General features: G+C 47.4%; 1 protein-coding gene across 1 annotated transcript in view; it reads left to right on the forward strand.

Annotated features, from left to right (window-relative positions):
• Positions 1–752: 752 nt before the first annotated feature.
• LOC109881299 (testis-expressed protein 2) overlaps positions 753–10,000 on the forward strand; it is a 41,471-nt gene continuing 32,223 nt past the window's right edge. Inside the window, exons 1-2 of the mRNA XM_031813851.1 lie at positions 753–1,066; positions 3,092–3,207. The gene's annotated coding sequence lies outside the window, so the exon portion shown is untranslated. The remainder of the gene's footprint in view (positions 1,067–3,091; positions 3,208–10,000) is intronic.

A 10,000-nucleotide genomic window follows, 5' to 3' on the forward strand; every position in this document is an offset into this window, starting at 1 on the left:
ATTTTCTGTTGTTGATGGTTCATATCCACCAGATGGCCACATTCCCTTCCAAACAGAAAAAGATGTTTGGTCCCATTGCTTACACATATTCAATCCTTTCAGATCTACACAAGTGTCTAGGTTTAGGGGGCAGGGGTTGTCCCATGACGGTCCCATTCAGTCCCATGACGGTCCCATTCAGTCCCATGACTGTCCCATTCAGTCCCATGACTGTCCCATTCAGTCCCATGACGGTCCCATTCAGTCCCATGACGGTCCCATTCAGTCCCATGACGGTCCCATTCAGTCCCATGACGGTCCCATTCAGTCCCATGGCGGTCCCATTCAGTCCCATGACGGTCCCATTCAGTCCCATGACGGTCCCATTCAGTCCCATGACGGTCCCATTCAGTCCCATCGCTTCTGAACCACAGAATAACAGTGTGAGCTCTAGGCCCTATTTAAATACTTTGAGAATGGATCCCTTCCTCATTCCCTCCCTCCTTTCTAAATTGGTGAAAGTGAAACCCTTGCATTCCTATATAAGGGAGATTGCAAAAGTGTTGTAAATCATAACTGATGCCTGTGATTACAACTCAGGATATTCACCCTAATCACTTCATAGTGATGCACTTCTGACTATTCTGCTGCAATATCATTAAATATGCATATTATTTGATGTATGGGTTGTAATGACTTCAGTATTGTAAGGTAGGCCATATGGTGCTGCAGGGTCGCATAAAGACAGCGTTAAACAATGTGGGTGTGTCATATGATCACCTGTAATACCAAATACCTAGTCTCTAACATTTTAATCAATCCCAGCGCGTAGAGATCAGATGCCCGTTAGGCGTTCTGCCATCGGATCCGATTTGATTATTCTGCCCTTGGAAAACGGAGAATACTTTTTCTCGCTGTTTCTCACTGTATTGGGCTGTCACTGGGATTCACATTCAGCGCTCATCATCACGTATGTAGGCAGCTGTACTATACGCAGATTGATTGTGGGAAATCCAGGATTAGTTACAGTGTGCATCAGCGGCAGCATCAAACACACCCGATGTGGATGAAATGAACCGTCAATACGGTAAGATTGATATCGCCTAGATTCTAATATGCCTTTGCTTTCTCTTTCGGAGAGCATTTTTTTGTCAATGGCTGTATCCTCCAGTCCATTTAGCTGGGTGAGTCTACTATATTCGACACGGAAGAGAGCAGAGAGAAGCCTTTTACAGATGTGGACAGACAAAGGCAAAGTAGCGATGTGACTCCGACCTGTTTATAATGTCCGCTACAGAGGTTAACCTACAATGTTACAATGTAACGGTGCTCATACATTAAAACCATCTGAAATGGGAGCGGTAGGATATTGTAGCCTAGGCTGTAACGTTACACATACAGTAGCGTATAGCCTAGCCTGTGTATCTGCATATGTATCCGCATGTCTTTGTTTATGCTACAGTGTTTATGTCATGGTTTCTTGTTATTAACATTTGCAGCAAGCAGACCGCCTAGAGGTCGTTGTCTATAGGCTCTGAGCTGTGAAGCAGTGATCGCAGGTCTCCATTTAATAATATTCTGAACTATTATTGGCTGGGTATCACAGAGATAGATGATGAATCAGCTAGGTATCACAGAGATAGATAGTGAATCAGCTAGGTATCACAGAGATAGATAGTGAATCAGCTAGGTATCACAGAGATAGATGATGAATCAGCTAGGTATCACAGAGATAGATGATGAATCAGCTAGGTATCACAGAGATAGATAGTGAATCAGCTAGGTATCACAGAGATAGATGGTGAATCAGCTAGGTATCACAGAGATAGATGATGAATCAGCTAGGTATCACAGAGATAGATGATGAATCAGCTAGGTATCACAGAGATAGATGATGAATCAGCTAGGTATCACAGAGATAGATGATCAATCAGCTAGGTATCACAGAGATAGATGATGAATCAGCTAGGTATCACAGAGATAGATGATGAATCAGCTAGGTGTCACAGAGATAGATGATGAATCAGCTAGGTATCACAGAGATAGATGATGAATCAGCTAGGTATCACAGAGATAGATGATGAATCAGCTAGGTATCACAGAGATAGATGATGAATCAGCTAGGTATCACAGAGATAGATTATGAATCAGCTAGGTATCACAGAGATAGATTATGAATCAGCTAGGTATCACAGAGATAGATGATGAATCAGCTAGGTATCACAGAGATAGATGATGAATCAGCTAGGTATAGGCCCTTCTGTTCCTTCTGAAACTGAGCCAGACATGGACAATTTGAGGTGCAAATATCTAATTCTATAGGATTTTTTATACTGATGTTGGTTTCAATAATGAATAGGGAGACAGATACTGATGTTGGTTTCAATAATGAGTAGGGAGATAGATACTGATGTTGGTTTCAATAATGAGTAGGGAGATAGATACTGATGTTGGTTTCAATAATGAGTAGGGAGACAGATACTGATGTTGGTTTCAATAATGAATAGGGAGACAGAGGAATTGAGTGTGGGCTCCTGTCTGCTGTATCTCATTGACATCAGTTGTGCTATAATCCTGTCATTACACATACATATGTATGTGTTTTTGTTGTAAAAGCATTGACATTGTAGCTACACTGGTAACTAGCTGAACACAGAGTTCAGTCACCATTCGATCTCTCCTTACCTGAACACCTCAGTCTCTGTTCTCTCTGCTCACACTCTCTCTCTCTCTCTGGTGAATGGGGTTACTGGGGTATCAGGGGGGTTTGTCATTCATCCATGCGTTTGTGTTGGAAACAAGTTCGGCACATTAATATCTTATGAGTCCCAGTTCATTCACAGAACTGCAGTCTGTCTGCTGATTGAGAGAGTGAAGTGGCATTCAGGGTTTATCTGCTAATCAGAGTGCTACCGCTGTGCTGTGCTGTGCTGTGCTGTGCTGTGCTGTGCTGTGCTGTGCTGTGCTGTGCTGTGCTGTGCTGTGCTGTGCTGTGCTGTGCTGTGCTGTGCTGTGCTGTGCTGTGCTGTGCTGTGCGTGTGACAGTAAGATAATGATATACCTTCTAGTGCTCCCCCTCACCACAACCGATGTCTCTCTCTCTCCCATGCAGACCTCTAAAGCAGCAGCATGATCCATGGCCTGGCTGTGTGTGTGACTGTCAGTGAGGACAGACAGCGTTGCAGCCCAGGCCAGAGGCAGCAGATTGAATGCCACTGAAGTCTCAAGGTAAGCCTGAATATGAGCTCCTATTGATCGGGACCCTGCATGGGGACTGTATGGCCTGACCTCACAGAGAGGGAGGAGGGAGGATTGATCCAGCCTTGAACAGCCTCTCTCTGTCTCTTTATTTCTGTCTATTGCTCTTTTCCTCTGTTTATTTTCTCTCTCTATTTATCTCTCTCTCTCTCTCTCTTTTTCTCTGTCCATCCGTCCAAACCCTTTAAACCACTGTGCCTTTTCCTGGCATACATTAACCATGCTAAGAGGTTTGCATTATCTCACCGCATTACATAGAGGACACACTATTATACTGTCACCTGGGAAGAGACATGGGTCTGTGTGTGTGTTCTGTGTTCTGTGTGTGTGTGATCTGTGTGTGTGTTCTGTGTTCTGTGTGTGTGTTCTGTGTTCTGTGTGTGTGTTCTGTGTTCTGTGTGTGTGTTCTGTGTGTGCATGCGTGTGTGAGCCTGCCTTAGGGAGACTGAAGCAGTATACTTTATAAAGGGCAGCACAGCATCTTGAATTCGGCATTACCAAACTCAATAAGAGCAATAAAAACTGCAACTGACGGTATAAATCTCCTCTGGCTTTTAGTGTTTATGTCAAACACTGAAGAGGATCCTCCTTGTTGGGCTAATCAAAGACATTACTGCTGTCACTAGACGTTTTACTGTAACTACACTGGAGGTGTGTTGGTTAGCAGGTATAGTTTGCTAATAGAAACACATATCAACTCTCTCTGAGTGGGAGAGATGGTGTGTGTGTGGGTGATAGGGGGTGATGGTGTGGGGTATAGGGGTGATGGTGTGTGTGTGGGGGATAGGGGGTGATGGTGTGTGTGTGGGGGATAGGGGGTGATGGTGTGTGTGTGGGGGATAGGGGGTGATGGTGTGGGGGATAGGGGTGATGGTGTGTGTGTGGGTGATAGGGGGTGATGGTGTGTGTGTGGGGGATAGGGGGTGATGGTGTGTGTGTGGGGGATAGGGGGTGATGGTGTGGGGTATAGGGGTGATGGTGTGTGTGTGTGTGTGGGTGATAGGGGGTGATGGTGTGTGTGTGGGGGATAGGGGGTGATGGTGTGTGTGTGGGGGATAGGGGGTGATGGTGTGGGGGATAGGGGTGATGGTGTGTGTGTGGGGGATAGGGTGATGGTGTGTGTGTGGGGGATAGGGGGTGATGGTGTGGGGGATAGGGGATGATGGTGTGTGTGTGGGTGATAGTGGGTGATGGGGTGGGGGATAGGGGGTGATTGTGTGTGTGTGGGGGATAGGGTGTGATGGTGTGTTGGTGGATAGGGGGTGATGGTGTGGGGATAGGGGGTGATGGTGTGGGGGATAGGGGGTGATGGTGTTGGATAGGGGGTGATGGTGTGGGGAATATCATGTGATGGTGTGTGGTGGGGGGTAGGGGGTGATGGTGTGTGTGGGGGGATAGGAGGTGATGGTGTGTGTGGGGGGATAGGAGGTGATGGTGTGTGTGGGGGGATAGGGGGTGGTGGTGTGGGGGAAGGCGGTGATGGTGTGGGGGTTAGGCGGGGATGGTGTGGGATATAGGGGGTGATGGTGTTGGGGATATTTTGTGATGGTGTGTGTGGGGGGATAGGGTGTGATGGTGTGGGGGATAGCGGGTGATGGTGTGTGTGGGGGATAGGGGTTGATGGTGTGTGGGATAGGGGGTGATGGTGTGGGGGTTATCTTGTGATGGTGTGGGGGGGTGGGGGGTGATGGTGTGGGAAATAGGGGGTGATGGTGTGTGGGATCGGGGGTGATGGTGTGGGGGATAGGGGATGATGGTGATGGCGTGGGGGATAGGGGGTGATGGTGATGGTGTGGGGGATGAGCGTGTGTTTGTGTGTGTGTATGTGTGTGTGTGTGGGGTGTCTCTGTGTGTCTGTGTGTTTGCATGTGCCTATGTTAATGCCCAATGCCTGGGGATGAGGTTAGCATCATAGCTACTTCTATCAACTATGTGCATTGAGCTTTTCCGCTTTTCAGGTTGAGCTGCAGGGCTGTAGGTTCTCTCCAAGTCTAAATACATTCAGCTTGAGGCTGTCTGGCCAGCCATGTCTGACTGACTGTCTCAGCACTCAGCCTTAAAGAAACAAGTCACGACTGCTTCTTTTAACAACCAGTGTGTATGATGGTATCTGGGTTCAGTACGCACATGGAGTCCTCTCCTGTGTAATTGATTGTGTGTGTGTGTGTGTGTGTGCGTGCGTGTGTGTGTGTGTGTGTATGTGTGTGTTTGCTTATCGGTTCTGGTTCTGTTAGCCTTACTGTGAGGCAGACTAATTTCAGCTACTTTCAATCTACAGAGGCCAGTGTTTCAATAACTACATAACATGATCCTGTCTTGTGTTGACTTCTGATTTGGTCCCTCATTGCTTTTGGAAGAATTGTTAAGTTAAATATTTAGTTACTTGTGTTTGACCAGGGTGGTACGTCCCTTTCGGCTCTCTCAGAGCAGGAAGTGTTCTCTTCCTGTTAGCAGACTCTGGAGATTAGTTCAAAACACATACGCATACGTACACAGACTACGTACACAGACTACGTACACAGACTACGTGCACAGACTACGTGCACAGACTACGTACACAGACTACGTACACAGACTACGTGCACTCACGTGTGTATGGATGGAGTCCTACTGACACACGCACACGCACGCACGCACGCACGCACGCACGCACGCACACACACACACACACACACACACACACACACACACACACACACAGTAGAGATACATTCACTATACACACACTATAGCTGCTACTAGGCCAGATGGAACTCAGGTCAGTTAATTGCAAAGTGAATTTGCTAGTCAGATAAAGCTATTTACCCTGTTCCCTGTTTATGTGAATGCATTATATGTGTGTATGTGTATGTATGTATTCACACTGGTCTTCGCACAATGCAGTAGGTTAAATGCATTTGAATTCAATCACTTTTTGACAGCAACACCTTTTGGTTTGAACAAAACCTTCTATACATATTTGCCCATTGTAGAAGTGGTCAGAAAGTGACGTTTTGGACCTGAATGACAAAACATTCAAGAAATAAAAGTTGCTCAAAGTTGACCTATGTTGCACACCCCACCATACCATGACACATCCATGTCTTCATCACTGTAAAAGATGAACGGTTGAGATTGATATCATTTACAAGATTACAAAACCTTTACAAACAATGTGGTCAAACTATTTGATAATTTCTTGAAAAAAATGTGTTTTTAATAAAAATGATGACATTTTTTAACATTTAACGTCAATTATCTAAAAACGTAAAATCCGATTTTTTTTCTTCATATTTGCATATGTTGTAGTTTAGACCCTACTTTACATAATCTGAGGTGTTTGTGTTGTGCCCGCCTTCGGTTGAGACACAATATGCTCTAGAATACAGGGTGGGTGTCATTTCAATCATAGAAATATAACTAACGGAATGGACCTATCCCTTCAGACTACTGCAACTTAGCTGGTACACCATTGAAATGTAAATGGAATAGGTTGAATAGGTTTCCAATTGTAGATTGACAGTATTATTTAAAACAACAGATATTCCCATTATTTTACAGTGATGAAGACATGGATGTGTCATGGTATGGTGGGGTGTGCAACATAGGTCAACTTTGAGCAACTTTTATTTCTTGAATGTTTTGTCATTCAGGTCCAAAACATCACTTTCTGACCACTTCTTCCATGAGGAAACATGTATGGAAAGTTATGTTTCAATCAAAGGGGATGAATTCAAATGGATTGAGTTTATATTGGATCAGGTGTTTATGTGTTCCCCAGCAGCACACACACACACTCTCCCACCCCATCTCCATGGAGATCCAAAACGTAGGCCGAGCCTTGAGTGCTACCGCCCCCACATTGTTGTCCCCTGTGTGGGCTGGGGATATGGTCCTGATGCTGAGGTAAAGGGCTGTGGTCCTGATACTGAGGTAGAGGGCTGTAGTCCTAATGCTGAGGTAGAGAGCTGTGGTCCTGATGCTGAGGTAAAGGGCTGTGGTCCTGATGCTGAGGTAAAGGGCTGTGGTCCTGATGCTGAGGTAGAGGACTGTGGTCCTGATGCTGAGGTAGAGGGCTGTAGTCCTGATGCTGAGGTAGAGGGCTGTAGTCCTGATGCTGAGGTAGAGGGCAGTGGTCCTGATGCTGAGGTAAAGGGCTGTGGTCCTGATGCTGAGGTAGAGGGCAGTGGTCCTGATGCTGAGGTAGAGGGCAGTGGTCCTGATGCTGAGGTAGAGGACTGTGGTCCTGATGTTGAGGTAGAGGGCAGTGGTCCTGATGCTGAGTTAAAGGGCTGTGGTCCTGATGCTGGTGCATACTCTACCTGCATGCACTGGACAGTCCATAATCCCCAACCATAACCCTGTGTGGGTTCTCTCATAGCTGGTTGTGTAATTTCCCCTCGCTCAGTCAGCTCACCTCAACCTGGGCGGATGGGGACTGGAGGCTAGGGGAGACAGACGTGGTTGGGGTCGACAGATGTGGGGGCGGTGACAGACTCAGGAGGCATAGGATGGACTTTTTGGATTTAATAGGACCCTCTGAGAGATCTATATCTATTTATCTCCCCATTTATACATCTCTCCCACAATTTCTCACCCTCTCCATTTCCTGTATCCCTACTCCCTTGATATCCCTCTATCCATCCCTCTCTCTTGACATGCCTTCTTTCTAGGTGAAAGTATAAACTCTCATCATTAAAATTTGAAGCAATATCCATTTGGTGAGATTACTTATTAAGAGTCTTCATTCTGTCTAGCTGATTGGTAGATATTGTAATTGATATTTTCCTTATAAAGCTCCTCCAGTACTGAACAAAGGCTCAGTACTGGAGGAGCTGACTGGGCTGGGTCTATCAGTACTGGAGGAGCTGACTGGGCTGGGACTATCAGTACTGGAGGAGCTGACTGGGCTGGGTCTATCAGTACTGGAGGAGCTGACTGGGCTGGGTCTATCAGTACTGGAGGAGCTGACTGGGCTGGGCCTATCAGTACTGGAGGAGCTGACTGGGCTGGGTCTATCAGTACTGGAGGAGCTGACTGGGTTGGGTCTATCAGTACTGGAGGAGCTGACTGGGCTGGGTCTATCAGTACTGGAGGAGCTGACTGGGCTGGGTCTATCAGTACTGGAGGAGCTGACTGGGCTGGGTCTATCAGTACTGGAGGAGCTGACTGGGCTGGGTCTATCAGTACTGGAGGAGCTGACTGGGCTGGGTCTATCAGTACTGGAGGAGCTGACTGGGCTGGGTCTATCAGTACTGGAGGAGCTGACTGGGCTGGGTCTATCAGTACTGGAGGAGCTGACTGGGCTGGGGCTATCAGTACTGGAGGAGCTGACTGGGCTGGGTCTATCAGTACTGGAGGAGCTGACTGGGCTGGGGCTATCAGTACTGGAGGAGCTGACTGGGCTGGGGCTATCAGTACTGGAGGAGCTGACTGGGCTGGGGCTATCAGTACTGGAGGAGCTGGCTGGGCTGGGTCTATCAGTACTGGAGGAGCTGACTGGGCTGGGGCTATCAGTACTGGAGGAGCTGACTGGGCTGGGGCTATCAGTACTGGAGGAGCTGACTGGGCTGGGTCTATCAGTACTGGAGGAGCTGGCTGGGCTGGGTCTATCAGTACTGGAGGAGCTGGCTGGGCTGGGTCTATCAGTACTGGAGGAGCTGACTGGGCTTGGTCTATCAGTACTGGAGGAGCTGACTGGGCTGGGTCTATCAGTACTGGAGGAGCTGACTGGGCTGGGGCTATCAGTACTGGAGGAGCTGACTGGGCTGGGTCTATCAGTACTGGAGGAGCTGGCTGGGCTGGGTCTATCAGTACTGGAGGAGCTGGCTGGGCTGGGGCTATCAGTACTGGAGGAGCTGACTGGGCTGGGTCTATCAGTACTGGAGGAGCTGACTGGGCTGGGGCTATCAGTACTGGAGGAGCTGGCTGGGCTGGGTCTATCAGTACTGGAGGAGCTGGCTGGGCTGGGTCTATCAGTACTGCTGCTTTTGTTTGAGAAAGAGGGAGGGATGCAGTCTGTGTGGTGTCTAATGCACCAGAGCTGAGGAAAGGGGAAGGGAAATACTATAACATCCACTCAGTAGAATTGAATCCCAACAGTCTTTGTTTGACCCTAGATTTCAGTTAGGTTTTAACATGGCTAAACAAATCCCTCAATGTGCCATTCTTGCTTGTCGTAAATGTAGATATATTTTCATATTTAGTGACAGTTATAGAAGAACGATGCCCTCATTCCAGATGTTGTATTTTACCTTCTCATCCGTCTCTCTGCCTTTCAATCTCTCTCTTTCTCTCGCCGTCACCTTCTCCCTCCATCAGCCACAGAGCATCTCTTCCATCTTCCCTCCCCCTCTCCCTCAGACCTATGGATTGTGTATATGTAAGGCTTACACACAGTGACTGCTGAAACTCCACAGGCAGCCCTCCTGCAGCCCTCCTAGTATTCTTCAACACACTAATCCTCCAGTACATTCTATACTCCCTGAGGTGTCTGTCAATGACATTACCACTTTCATATTTCTATACATGCTAAAAGGCAAAGATGAAAACCAGTTGATCCCAGGTTGATACCGCTCAGCCATACACACCAAATCCACTATATCCCCAGCTTAGTCTAATGTCATCACATATGACTAAACAGCCATTCCACAACATTAGTATTACTTAAGTGAGGTTATGTGTGGATCTCCTCAGCTCCCTCTCAGAGACTGACACAGGACTCTCCTCTCCTCTCCTCTCCTCTCCTCTCCTCTCCTCTCCTCTCCTCTCCTCTCCTCTCCTC

The sequence above is a fragment of the Oncorhynchus kisutch genome, unplaced genomic scaffold, assembly GCF_002021735.2.
Source record: "Oncorhynchus kisutch isolate 150728-3 unplaced genomic scaffold, Okis_V2 Okis06b-Okis10b_hom, whole genome shotgun sequence".
NCBI lineage: Eukaryota > Metazoa > Chordata > Actinopteri > Salmoniformes > Salmonidae > Oncorhynchus > Oncorhynchus kisutch.